At 39.7% G+C, this 15000-nt stretch overlaps 1 protein-coding gene and 1 long non-coding RNA gene across 3 annotated transcripts in view; both read right to left on the bottom strand.

Annotated features, from left to right (window-relative positions):
- The window catches only part of LOC138040980 (uncharacterized), a 233648-nt gene that overhangs the window by 147792 nt on the left and 70856 nt on the right, over positions 1 to 15000 (bottom strand). The gene's annotated exons all lie outside the window — the stretch shown is intronic.
- Positions 9597 to 10665, bottom strand: LOC138041323 (uncharacterized). Its single transcript, XR_011130796.1, has 2 exons — positions 10389 to 10665; positions 9597 to 9819 (listed from the first exon to the last, which is right to left on the bottom strand). It is a non-coding gene; the product is annotated as an uncharacterized lncRNA (long non-coding RNA).

Genomic DNA, 15000 nt, shown 5'->3' with positions numbered 1-15000 from the left:
AGTAGGATGGACTGTCAATCATTGTCCTATTTTGGGAAAGGTAATCCACACGTATTTGAACATTACTCCATGACATTACTCCATCAGAAAATACGAAATATTTGCCCAATGAATTTGATATTTTGCAACAATAACGTAGTTATATGTAAAGCATACTGGAATACGTACGATGTCTCTCTTATTTTGGACAAAAGTTATTGAAACTCCTTATTTTCAACATTACTCCATTGAGACCATGTATTCATGAAGTTAATTAGATCTGTTATTTCAATTTAAGCCCTCTTTATGGAGTAATGTTGCAATTTACCTAAAATAAAGCTAAAATGGCCATGAAACGTCCTATTACTATTTCCTTTAAAGCACTTTACACTCCAGTTTCTATCTTTTATCTGCAGCTTGGCTTGAAAGCCATTATTTTAGGCTTTGAAAATGGAGTAATGTTGGGAGTCATGTTGGGAGTAATGTGAACTGTAAGTTATCGACGCGGGTGATCAAAATAAGATAAGCCAATACAATAGAAACGTGACTCTAAGTCGAGAACGTATCTCCGTTGATGTTATCTAAAATAAGTTTAGAAAAACAGTGACCACATGGCGCCAACTGGAGTTCTTCTGATGGTGGAATTTGTCTCCAGAAATGGAAAAATCGCCTCCTTACATTCATCATTTCGGTGTTCCCGTGGCAAACACTTCCTCCCTTTATGAAAACAATTGGCGCATCTGATGTTGCGACGATGGGTGTATCTTTGCTTAGCTCAATGTCGCGTTTGGAGAAATTTTTTGGAGCGGGTAAATGAACTATATCTCCCTCTAACAACAGCAGCAAGTCAGCCCAGGCTATAATGGATGGTTTCCAGCGAAAATCATTCAACATAATTATCTCAGCCTCCTCCGCCCGTACCCAGGCAAAAGTTCCAATTGCGGGGTTGCAAAACGTGCCGTATATGGCCTTCAGTGAATAAAAATATTACGGTACTTCCCCCTTCCTTTCTCTAACAATGTGAAGACCGCCTGAGCAAAAACACTGACGCTAATCTCATTTCTGGTGAGGAGATGCACTGCTACCCCCATCCACTCGCCATTACATTCAGCTACGCATTCCCCTGTATAGTTGTCGTGCAGAAGTTCGATGCGAGTTTTCTTTGAGCGTGCAAATTTCGCTTCTGCAATTCGTGTGCAACAGCCAGGCATTCATCAACTGCTTTTCCACCCCTGTTACATATAAATTGAGCAAGATCCGTTTTGCCTTCACGATTTTGTGACGCCGCAATGGACATTAGCTGCAGCCGTGATTTGACATTCTTAGCCTGAATGAACTGAGTCACCTCGTAGATGAACATACCGCGCTTTCTTTTCTTGGAAACTCTAGCACTGCGAGCTGCTTTTCTTTTATTACCGGAAATAGCATTCTCAGTTCTCGGTGGAGGTGTGTTTCCAAGGTCTGGGTGGCCCTCTGAGTGTACACAATCTCTATCTTCCTTTGTTGTGTATTTGTACGCTGAATAGTACTTGTTATGATTGGAACTAAAATTGACCTTGATGCCGTAGCCGTCGTCCAAGAACTTGCGTACCTTCAGCCAACGAGCGCGTTTTTCAAGCTTCAATGCCATGTGATAATGCGAATGGCTCTCCGAGGCACCTGCATCAGCGTGTAATTCACGCGCTACAACCCACTGTATAACTTTCACACCAGCCATTTCCATCCAAGCCAACGAAACCATTTCGGCAAATACATCCCTAGTGGGAACTTTCTCCAAATCGGCTCTACTATATGTCAAAAGATACACAAGGCGCTGCTCTCGACTTCGCAAAGTGAAATTGACCTCCGCCATTCTAAGTGTTTAGTCCGTGAACTCCACCAACTTTAACAATATATACTTTGCTTTAATTATCTATCATCTAGACTCCTCCCCTTTTTCTTAATTCGTGAAGGAATTGTCATCATTTTATTTGCTCTACAATTTAATATACAATAGGACATCCTAATGCATATATGACAGTTAAAATTTCCCCTATTTATAACCAAGTAAACGCCTACAATTTATCCTAACATGGCAAAAAACATATAAATATTACAAAAAGCAATAGTTATGTTTATTTTTTTCTCCGAAACTGTGAACGCTAGCATAAAAAAGTAGTATTTCCAATGACGGCCACACCCAGAATTTTCAGACAATCCTAGACAAAAGTAGTTGGGAAGGTTATATACATGAACCCCACCAGAGCTGTATTTCAACCCGCTTCTGTTAAGGCGCAAAAAAACACTTTCTCCTTCTCTTATAAAGCCCTCCTCCCCCCTATTCAATGTTGGAAGATAACACTACAATTTTTTACGAAAAGCATTTAGTTTTGCACAACATTGAGTCAGGGAGAGAAGCAAAGAAGACGTCAAAAGTGGTAACCTTCCCAACAGTTTTGTCTATGATTGTAGGCCTACAACATGTAGTTTGCGAGCCCCAGCACCTTCATTCCTTCCAGGAGCTATAACACACAATGTATATGCCGGTCATTACCTTGAACCTGAGCTTAGTTACCCTACTCAAGGAGAGTGTCAAGAGTGGCAAGAGTGGTGTCAACCATGAACCGAACCCCAAGGAGACAAACAAGCAAAAGCTTTCTTGTCCAACTGACTCAAGTAAATATCTGTTCTGTGGTCAAGGACATAAATTAGATGACTGTCAAGATTTCTGCAAGATGCCATTCAGCGAAAGGAGAGACCTTTTCTTTCGTGAACGTTTGTGTATAACGTGCTCAGGGATGCACCCCATCTGCCTTCAAAAGGGACAATCACAAGTCGATGTCGTCGTTTCTAATTGTGTGAGGGCATGTATGCTTCCTGACCAAGGTGGTCGATTTTATTACACCTTGATTGTACCAGTATCAGTCAGGCCAGTGGGGCAACCAGAGAAAGAAATCTTGCAGTATGCAGTCCTTGACGACCATTCAAATGTCAGTTTTGTGTCCCAGACTTTGAGCAAACGGTTCAATCTGGAAGGTCCATCAACTGAACTCCTGTTGACGACAATGCAAGAGCAGAACGCAAGAGTGAAAATCAGAAAGATCTCCGGTTTGGAAGTCCTGGATTACCGTAGAGAGTGTGTTGTGAAGATGCCAGTGGCCTTCAGCCGAGGAGATGTTTCAGCCAATCGGTCACAAATTCCAAAGCTTGAAGTTGCGAGAGAATGGGAACATGTGAACAGTGTTGCTGATACATTAGCACCATACCATCCAGACGCAGAGATCTCTATCTTGAGTGGTAACAATTGTCCAAAGGCTATCCGACCGAGAGAAATAGTATGCTCTGAGAACCGCACTCGGTTGGTGTGTGATCGGAAGAGTCTGCAAGTCAAGTAACAGAGAGGATAGAGAAGACGGTGTGTGCAACATAATCGAAGTGTCAGAAATTCCAAGCGGATTTGCATTCTCTACAAAGGATAAAGAGATCATTGACCCAGAGAAAATTTCCGTGTGTTGGAAACTGACTTTGCTGAGACAAGTGACAAGAAGAAACCCTATTCCATGGTAAATGAGAGATTTCTGAGGATCCTGGAGAATGGTGTGAAGAAGCAATCTGATGGATGGTACGAAATGCCACTTTCCTTAAAGTCTGACATTGTGTGTCTTGCATTGCCAACAACCGTCAGCTTGCTGTAAAAAGATGGAACCAACTGAATGCAAGAGTCAAAAAGAAGTTGAAGTTCTTTACAGACTACCAGACCTTTATAAAGGACCTAACTTCTCAATGTGCAGAAAGAGTCCCTGCTGATCGTCTTGAAGTAAAAGATAGCAAAGTTATCTATGATCCTCATACAGGAGTCTACCATCCCAAGAAACCAGGGCAGATTCGTGCAGTATTTGAGTGTTCAGCGCACTACAATGGTGTCAGCCTCAATGACTACCTGCTGCAAAGTCCTGATTTTACGAATGATCTGTTGGGGATCCTGTGTCGTTTTCGCCAAGAAAGTGTTGCCTTCAGGACGGACGTAAAGAGCATGTTCCATCAGTTTGTGGTCTGGGAAGAACAAAGAGACCTATTGCGTTTCTTTTGGTGGCTGAACGGAGACCCGTCAAAGGAAGTAGCTGAGTACCGTATGAAAGGTCACCTGTTCGGGCCAGCAGCTCCCCAGGTTGTGCGCACTTTGGGATCAGACGAGCAGCAGATAATGGTGAAGACGAATTCGGTGCCGATGCACCTACATTCATACGCAAGAATTTCTATGTAGATGATGGGCTTAAATCTGTGCCAACCGACACTGAAGCCATACATCTCTTCTGATTAAAGCTAGTCAAGGCTTCTGTGACAAAGCCTGTCTCAGAGTGCACAAGGAAGTCTGAAACAAGCCGGGTGGACCTTCTCCTGACTCGCCTCATCTTGCCAAGTTCTTGAAGCTGTTCCAGCGGAAGATCTTGCGAAGGGTATCAATGGACTGAACTTAGCGGTAGATCCGCTACCGATCGAGAGAGCCTTATGCGTAATGTGGTGTGTCGAAAGCGACAGCTTTCGGTTCCGTATCAAGCTTCGCGATCGCCCTTTAACCAGAAGAGGAGTGCTATCAATTGTCGCCCCTATTTATGATCCCAATGGATACTTAGCTCCTGTAACGATCAAAGGAAAGCAGATTCTCCAGCAAATGTGCCAGGATAAGTTGGATTGCGACAGCCCTGTACCTGACTATCTACGCCCAGAGTGGGAGAAATGATGACTAGAAATCATTGAGTTGTAGTAGTTACAGTATCTTTTGAGAATAAGTCTATATAGGCTCGAACTTAGTAAATGTTTTTGTTCTAAAGACCTATTTACATGCAAGTTCAAAGTTTTCATATTTTGCAACTGTAAACACAGTTGGGGAGCCATGTTACTGCAGTACCGCAGTAATAGATTAAGTGTCTGCGGTTTTCGCCAATTAGATAGATAGCTGCGTCGGGGAGTAATGCTTCTAGCCATGTTGTTTTGCACTTTACATGTGTGATGTTTTCTATGTAGTGTTCGAGCCGCCGTTAAGCGGAAACTCCTCGGGACGCCAGGTGTGCGTATGGGGAAGCCACAATTTGCGTTAATTTGTTGAGTTCAGTTTACAGTGTCCCCAATTAGTACTCCAGCACTACAAGACTTGACACGTAAATGAACTTACTTTCTTTCTTTTCTTTTTCGTTCATAAAAAAACAAAAATTATTATAAATACAAGGCTCAAAATTAAAGTAAAAGGAAGACACGGTCAACCAACTGAGCTGTAAACGTAACGTTTGTCCACATTTCAAGTCATCCTGAATACAGAGAGATGAATGACAGACAGTGTGTGGTGGAGTTTTTCGATTATATTTAACTTCGATGGTCCAATGTAAAATAATGGAAAGGGCAAAAAAACGCCCCAACTAATTTGTAAAAGAAAAGTTGTTGTCATTTTATGCAAATTTTTAATGACATTGTTGTAAAAAAAAGGGTAAGAATGAAGGAAGCTTTTCACGGTGCAAATTTGCAGTCAAGAAAACGACCAGTAAGTTGATTGTATATTTCGTCTGTATATCCAAGATAAAATAATGTGTTGTTTGAGATAAAGGGCCTGTGACTTTAGTATGTTATGCCGATGCATCCAAAGTTTCGAGACGATTTGGCTTAAGTTTAATTCCGGTCACCAAAAAAAAGGAAAAAAAAAATAAACATAGTGGAGTGTCAACGTTTCGATAAAAGACATAACCTTATCGGACAAAGGATTTTCCAAACGGGTATCAAGATGTTCATATTTTGTATGCTATAACATTGGATTCTACATTTGAGCTCTGATCTGGGGAAAATACCGAGAGTTGTTGTTCAGCACGAGGCAGGTGGAAAGACCCAGCTCTGATCGAAAGCCTTAAAACACGCTCAACAAAAAAAAGTTTAATTTATTTGGTCATAACTTTTATCGCTCTCAGCTTTTAACTTTACTAGACAAAGTGTTACCGATTTCGGAAATGAAATGGATATTCTTAGCGAAATACTCCAAGACATCTGTCGCATCCAGCCTCATAGCGTTAATCATCGCGTCACAAGTATATGGTCTCCATGGAAGAGAATCGAAAATCGTTATTTCTTTTGTTAGTATATACAACACCTCAGTAGTACGTTTTACTCTGCTGACTGTGAGGTGATTAGGAATTGAATATTATTCACCTCCGATCAAATGGATGCCAAATGTAGGCTCCCTTGGTCGGAATCATTTTATTTCGTCAGTACGTAATGAACGGGATTTGGTCGTTCACGTGTGAGACTAGACGCTCCGTGAGCGTACACTGGGTTGCCTGTGGTATGTGTTACACAAAAACAGAAGCCACTGAGTTGGGTAGTATTGAACTGTAGCGTTCAAGTTAATTTTTTCAAGTGGAGGGGGAGGGGGGGGGGGGGGGGGGTCATTAAGACCATTTGAGGGTTCACCCAGACGTCGTGCCAGCAAAGGCTCTTTGCCTCACACGTTCACACGTTTAATTATTTTGTAATGTCCTGTCCCATTTTGAGGTCTTTTATTTTTTTAAGCTTTGGTAATAAATTCAGTTCAAAGATAAAAAGACACGCTCTTGATTGAAACTTACTCGTTTCTTCTTTAAAGGGGCTATGTCACGCAAAATGATATAATTCCATGATTCGCAAAATGCCCAAAAAGTAGAATGAAACATTGCAATAACCACTTAAAACTGTTGAACAACATAAAAGAAATACTGCAAAAGGAAAGAGAAGCACGGATGAACGTAAATGGACTCGGCCTTAACATTGATAGGTGCATTACATTTGGGTAATCTTGAGAAAGGTCGGCACGACGTTTTTCAAGTTTATGAGAAATCGCCTGGATAAAGGTCGTCTTTTTTCTCAGAATCATTTAGTTTGTGATGTAACGATAATTTTATCGGTAAAGGAATTGCTCATTACCAGTTTCGAGTTTTGAACTCGTGATTAACTAAATATTTCCCCGCAACACCCTAAAATAACGTGACATAGCCCCTTTAAATGAAATGGTCTGCAAAAGAACTAACTGCAAATTGCTCTGACAGACGCTTTCCTGCGTGTCATGCATGCATGTTTGCACCAAGCAATCGTTTATGCCAAACACTAAGAAAGGACTGAACATGTTGTTTCCGCCTCATAATTCCTCTTCTTTTCAGTAGTCTGATGACAGGTAAAAATTTTCTTTGGTTTTACGTTTGCAGCAGATAGTATCGCAAAAGCTGGGAGTTACCGGGTTAGCACTTTTATTTTGCTGGGTTTAATTTTTGCGGATTTTGCGGATGATACTTGATCCGCAAAAATAAGTTGCAGCAGAAAAAAGAACAGTAAAAATTTACTCTCGTTAAAGGGCCTGTGGCACTCTATTGCGCATGTGCGGCTGTTTGATTTTTGACCCGACGGTTCTTTTTTCAAAGCCAGTATCAATTACTGAAATCCTGTTTAATCGACACAGTGAGACGTGCCAAAGTTGTAATAACATTTCTAAACTTCAGTTTGGTAATATACGAAGGACTTTGACGGCATATTGTGTTAGTTTTGGGATCTGTGTAGATAAAATTCATGTCCACGAAAGCCGGATCAGGCGAAGGGGTTCGGGTCGAAAGGTTCTTACACCTCGTAGCCGCCTTGAATCCAAATAAAGAAGAAGACAAGGAATAGGAGATGGGATGAGGCACATCGAAAGCTTTATATAGCGAAAGATGTCCATGAAAGCTGGAAAATTATAAAGTGTATGTGCGTCGATTCCACTGACACGGCCTTCGCACAACATCTTTTGTCCTTGGAGGTGAGACGAAGAATGAGGTTAGTATTTACACCGATTATTGGTTTCCCTTTAGCACTACGATTCTTTGTCGTCAGCTTCGTGTGCGTTTTATTTTGCTATTCGTGTTTTTTATCCGTCAGTTCAGTTGCCATATCATGGAATGATGGCTTCCAGTGTAGGGACGCACAAAGAGGAGCAATTGGCTTCAGCTTTGAAGCGTCTCGATTTAGCTGTTGAAGCCCACGGTAGATGAGAATTTTTGTTTGGTAAAAAAGAAGGGCCGAACTTTTTTTTTGTGCTATTTTTTTCTCATTAGAGTAGGGTCAAGCATGATAGATCTGCTCAGTTTATTTCGCATCATTTGAAAGCCAATTTACCGGTACATTCATTTGCCAGTCATTTAGCTACCTTTCGGCACAGAGTACAGGTAACATTTTTGATCAAGTATTTTGAAATACACTATGCAACTAATACTCTATCAAGCAATTGAATACACTATGCAAGATGTATCATGTTGATGATAAATTTTACAAATAATAATAATAATAATTAAATAATAATAATAATAATAATAATAATAATAATAATAATAATAATAATAATAATAATAATAATAATAATAATAATAAACAGTAAGTTGCGTTCATTTCTAGTCACCACCTGGTAAAACTATTTGTGTAAGCACGGATCACTTTTGGCATACTGGTCCTTTGGAATGTGCAAACAGTATGTCTCTGATGTACACATGTCAATGAGAATTCCCTTCACGCAAGTTTTATACATAATTATTAACAATGATCACCACAGCAGTATGATGATAGTTATTAATACTGTGAATGAAGATATATGTTGTCATGAAGTATGGGTATGTTCATAATTTGTTGAAAACTTTAAAGGACACTGCATGTTGACTCTAGTAGTTCAGTAACTCATGGGTTGTTGTTTAGTCGATCTTTGCAATTGGTACCAACTGGCAGAACTGTTTGGCTTACAAAAGAATTATGGCATAGAGGGTTACCTCAAATGAATAATCACAGACCCTTGGCAGTCAATCACTGTCCAGGCCTAGGTTCATCGGCTGAATGTAACAGTATTGGAATATTGTAACTAGTGATTACTGTTGATAGCAATTATTAATAATTTTCTTGTCTTTTCATATTTACTAGCCCATAACCTTTTTTCTAGGGAACAAGTTCACAGAGCAAGGAAAAAGTTGACCACCCTTGATTGGAATTACTGGTATCATAATGGCTTTTCATTTGCCTTTAAAAATAGTTTTTATCCTAAACCAAAGTTTCACAACAAGGCAACTAAAACAAGTCAGTTATTGGGGGTGATGGTATGCTGAAAATAATTATTATAAGAGGGGATCCTGAGATTTCCCGATATTTTTATGTGGGAGTGGAGGTTCCCTTTACTGAAAAACCACACACTGTCAGCGGTTTTGTCTGCTATTACTTCCCAACATTTAGACAGTTCGGAAACCCATCTAAACACCTGTTGCTTAGGGGATAGTGTCTTCTAGTACAAAGTACATGCACACAGCAGAGGGAACAACTTTCCTCTTCCTTCTTCTAAATATTGTGTTCAAACAGAGTTTTCAAAAGTGCCTTGCTTGTGAAATACAGTTGCATCCCCACATCCTTTGTTTTTGATGTCCTGGCTCATACACCTGTAGTACGGCAGTTACCTTATTTGCCCAATTCAGGAACTGGCTTTTGGTCAATAGACCAGTTTCATAAATGGCGACCACCTCTAAAGGTTTTTGTATTTTTAATATGTTAATTACACCAACTTCCCTCATTTTTAATATTCTTTTGAAAGTTGCTTGTCATAGCAAGACTAGAAAGGCTCGTTAGCTAAAACAGAAGAAGATTTTATTTGGAAGGCATGAAATAGATCAATACAAATGTAGGTTGTCCACTTGACTATGGTACATCCGCAAGTCAGGTGCTGGCATCTTCATGGTCAGAGGCATTTTCATCTTGTTCCATAAGAAGGCAATCATCATAATCCATGCTTCCCACTCCCTTCTGTAGTGCCTTTATGGCCAGTTTCCATGCCATATTTATCAACTCCTAGGGAAAGAGACTATTTATTAATGTGGTACATTGCAATTCCGTGAGAGAAGTCCTGCCCTCAAAAATTATTGATTTTATTATGTACATACATAGAAGAGAACTCCCAACAAAGACTTCCATAAATTTTTGACTAGTCACAACTGGCTAGGAACGTTTTTTTTTTTTGGAGAAATCGTGAAACGTGATATGCTTATCAGCTAAACGGTGAAATTGACATTATACAGGTGATTTGGCAGAACAAGTTAATACTGCAAGTAAAGAAACCAAAATATATTTGAATGCCATGGAGATTTTCTAATATGGCGTGTATTCATCTCTGATTGTACATTCTGAATGTTTGATTTCTTCTGATTCTTTTCTTCCTCGCTCATCAAATGTTCTTGATTTCCCTGAGGCACATCAGCGACACCTGTTTTTTACTAGCACTTTCAAATTGAGAAAATCGCATCGGAGCTCGAGTACTACCGGTTAACAGGCCTTGATAAACAACTCAGCTTGTCTGTTCGGCCTGCCGGAAACCGCAATCGCTGTGTTGAATCGAGTGTTGAACATATATTATCGCCTACCTTGTTTCATGCGTGTTTTCGTCCCTGTTCCACATATGCAAGTCTCTGTGTAAGATAGATATTTTTGCTACAGTTTTCCACGGTCATCCCTGACGTTCAACTGCAGAACACTCGAGGCTATGTAGCATGACAAGTGAAGAATTCCATTGAGAAAAAGGCCTGGAAATTTCACAAATGGTTCACATTTTTGCCCGAAACAATTTCATCGAGTTTCCTTACGTTTTTCTCCTAAGGGGTCTGCGGAAACACTGCTTGTACTTCGCCATTTTATTTCCACGATACATCGAACGATGAATATCTCATCTCGCGCGCGTCGTGTGAAGATTTCTATTGGTTGAAAATTGTGTGGTTGTCAATCAAGCTCACACATGCGCTTTATCGTGACACAGGCCCTTTAATACAACTAAAAATGCCTTTTAATCCACATACGATGGGGTAAAAAAGATCGTTTATTTTGATATTTGCATTGACAATTGCATGGAGCTTGCTACAAACAAAATGAAACGATAAAAGGTTAAGTGAATACTTATCCAGTATCTGAGGCATAAGAAACGAACTCAAAGCAGTCAATAAAAAGGTCACCATTTTCTAAGGGACGCTAAAATTTCTGCAGTCTCGTCTCTGACTTCTATGAATCAAGGGAAGGTCACGATGTTATGTCAAAAGGAAGAAAATGACCACGTGCTAGGCAACCACAAGGGTGCACGTGATGACCTTGCGTCAAGGTTCTTGTTTACATTGAATGAACTACAGGGAACAATGTTAATCGTTCGTCGCTTTCAGAGTTTAACAATGTAATTTTTAGCTGACTCCTCCGTCTTTCCTTTTTCAATTTTGTTGCAATATTTAACTGAATATTTACATTTCATCTGTTGGGTCGGGAAGCAATCTTGTCTGGAGCAATGTTGATACATCCCTTCACTAAAGAACCAAGGCAAAAAATGGACAACAAGCTTTCGTAGTCAAATTTCAAATTGTTTTTATTACCTAAAGAAAGTAAAACATTAACGAGAACTCGACGAAGAGGTAAATGCGACCAAATTTATTGAGTGTGTTTATTTCAAGCTTATTATGCAAATTTTTGACAGATAATATTAAAGTACATATCAAAAAATATTCAAAAAGGTCCACTAATTCTTCACTATCACATTTTTAATTATTTTTTTACCTGAAAACTGTGCAGAGTGGAATACAAAATAAATGTAAATTGCCAGACAACTAAGATGCGACTTCAGAAAACACTGTGATGCATTCAAGGCGTTCGATTCGTTTTACACCCATACAGAATTTGCCATTTGGTTTCGGTGTTGCACATAACAGCACAGTTTGTAAAATAATATTAGAAATAAAGCTCACTTTGTGATATCCTACGGCGAAAGATGTAATTGTTGTCAAAGCCCATTACTCGTCGCTTTTAAGATTTTAGGGGCCAGTTTCTCGAAGCCTGGTTAGCGCTAACCGTTGGTTAAGAAGGTATTTAACGCTGGTTAGCGCGAACCCTGCTTTGAGCAACCCGGGCCAGATATCTATATTTTTTCCCCGACTGTACAATTTTTTATCCAGTTGAAGTTCCATTCTAGAGCTCCATAAGAGTATATGTTCCTTAAAGATCCACTGAAACGACATTCGAGATACAATGACTTTCGACGCTTTTGCAGGTTAATTAAATATTCTACTGTGTCCACCAGATAAAATCTACCCATAGAGCGAATGCATAAATGGAGGCCAAAAATGTACTCTTTTGTTTATGTGCTGATAAGACTGACTAACCTCGCTCTCAAGCAACATTTCTTTTGTATTTTGTACATGCAAGACTAGTAAGTCTAATTAGCACATAATCAAAAGAATTCTTTTTGGCCGCCATTTATGCATTCGGTCTATTTCTACTACCCCCTGAAGCCTAGCAGAAATACGCACAGATGACTCTACCCACAAAGACACTACGACAAAATAAAACGCAGATTCCGACTGGGTTTGGCAACCCAGTAAATATAGGTGCGTCGTGGTAACGAACTCGGTGACCTCCATAAATTATTCAGTGCTGAAAGTGAAATTGAGAAGATTCAGAGGCTCCTTAAAATATTGCTTGTTATAAATCCATGCAATATCTCTCATTCCATACGGTGGCCCACAAGGGACAAGTTGCAAATTAAAGAGTTGCTGCAAATAAAATAAAGTTGCCGCAAGCAAATTCACAATAGTTTTTGCAAATTTACAAAACGAGTTGCTCCAATTAAAAGAATGTTGCTGCAAATTAAAACATTAAAATTATGCGCGCGCACTGAAGGAAGGACAGGTACAAAACACGATTCACAGGTCATTGTTTTAACAATACAGAAAGTATCCTAAACATACATTAAAGCTAACCTTAGGCCTAATTAGGCCCAATGTTTGGATATATAAACAGTTAGGGTTGTTTTTGTATTGATAAAACAATGACCTGTGACCAGTGTTTTGTACCTGTCCTTCTTTCAGAGCGCGCGCATACTCTTGATGTTTTAATTTGCAACAAACTTTATTTTATTTGCAGCAACTTTACTTTATTTGCAGCGACTTTATTTGATTAGCCGCAACTCTTTAATTTGCAGAAAGTCACTTAATTATGGGCCACCGTACATTCCAGCTCAGTGTCTCTCGCTTTTGGCAATTTGCTGGTAAGATAGATATCTGTAGAAAACACGCTAGAAATGAACTAAAATAAAACAAGTTTCCTGGATTTGTAGAAAAACGCAAATTTCCACCTGCCACGTCAACGGCATCGTCACAAAAAATAATCGAGCTGCACTTGCAGCATGCACTTTTAGCACAATTTTTGCGGTGCACTTCGTAACAACAAGAAATCACCAATTTTGAGGTTTTGACGACAACGTGAGCGTAAAACTGTGAACCCTATAGTCTCTATTTTTACTTTGAAACCGCTCGCACCAATTTATTTTAATTTCATCCACATTGTACGACGTAAACAGGATGGAACGTTGCCGTCGCAGTAACTGTTCTTAAAGGACCCCAGTCACTCATATCGATAAAACCAATTGAAATTTTCGGCCCCGGCTAAAAAAGGGAGACTTTCTTTATCAGCAAATTTAATCTTTTGATTTGTCAACTTATTAGAACAGGCAAGAGACAGCGCCAGACAATTTGAATCTGCCTTAGCTTGAGTATGCCGAATGAAACAGGAACAGATGATCCTTCGACAAGGTTGAATATCATGTGGCTTGCAGTTTACATCGCTGAATTTGTCATCATATTTCTAATAAACGGCTTCACTATCATCACCTTTGCAAGAAATCACCATCTACGCAAGTGCACTACGTACCTGATCATAAACCTGGCTGTGGCTGATTTGCTGGTGGGAGATGTGTCAGGGCCCATGCATATTTACCATACGCTAACCTTTAAACCTTACAGTGGATTCAGTTGGAAAAAGTTCACAGTCATGTACTTTGATCTATTTTTTAAAAATTGTTCCCTGTTTAATCTTGCCTTGCTGTCGTTGGAACGCCTTCATGCAACTTTATTTCCTTTTAGACATTGTCGACTGACGAACTGGATCTATTTAAAGACCGTTGTTTGCATTTGGCTATTAGCTCTTGTCGTGTCGTCTGCAGAGGCTGCGCTATTCCTTACTGACTCAAAAGCCTGCTCTTTCGTTTGGGCTTCACTTATGATAATTGTCCTTTCGACCGTCATAGTATCCTATATGATTATTATCTTTAATGTGAAAAGGAATGCCCCTCCACAGCTATCTGGGGCAGGGGCCTCCGACAGGAAATTGACAGCCACGTTATTCGTTGTCACTGCTCTCAGCACACTCTCAATTCTTCCCTGGTTTTTCTACGTTGTCCTTGGTGTAACAGAATCCAACACACTATCCAAAAAGGCCATATTTAATATCCGCCAGTCCGTAGATGTCTTGTTCTACGCCAATTCCTTTGTAAATCCTATAGTTTATACCTTAAGAATGCAAGAGTTTCGGAATACCGCCCTAATCATGTGTCATAAGAGTACTGAACCGCAACGCCAGTCTCTCCAGATGAATTGTGTAACACGCATAACAGCATCTCTAGATCCTCAAGCCCTGGGTAACAGTAGTACAAATGATCACTTTGGAAATAGCAAAAAGTAAAGTTAAGTAAAGCAACTATATTTAACGTCGATAGCTCGTAACAGTAGTTAGATTAGGCACCGCAAAAACGGCGAACGCTGAACGTCAGCTAGCCGTTTGATGTTTGCCTTTCCGCCCGCGATGTTCGTCTGTTTAAGCTTTCCGACGACACCGTATTAACTAAATGTTCATTCAAAGAGAAACTTTTTCAACTTATTGTTTAAAATATTAAAATTAACTGAAATACAGTTACAGCTCAGTATAGGCCAGGCCCATATTTCTTAATTTTCCTAAGGCAAATGTTCTCGGTCGCCATTCACTGCGATTAGAAAAAATGGATACAGAGAAGTTATGTATTTTCCGCTTGAATTTGAAACTCTTTTAGCTTTATAAGCAGTTCATGTAGAAGTAGGATGATAAACGATGCTTAGCTATAAAAGCAAGTGATCAAAATGGAGAAATAGTCGGTAAAAATGGGCTACAAATATTCACGTTTTGGCCTTCCTT

Source organism: Montipora capricornis, chromosome 3, assembly GCF_036669925.1.
Source record: "Montipora capricornis isolate CH-2021 chromosome 3, ASM3666992v2, whole genome shotgun sequence".
Lineage (NCBI taxonomy): Eukaryota > Metazoa > Cnidaria > Anthozoa > Scleractinia > Acroporidae > Montipora > Montipora capricornis.
This window is presented reverse-complemented; position numbering and strand designations above follow the sequence as displayed.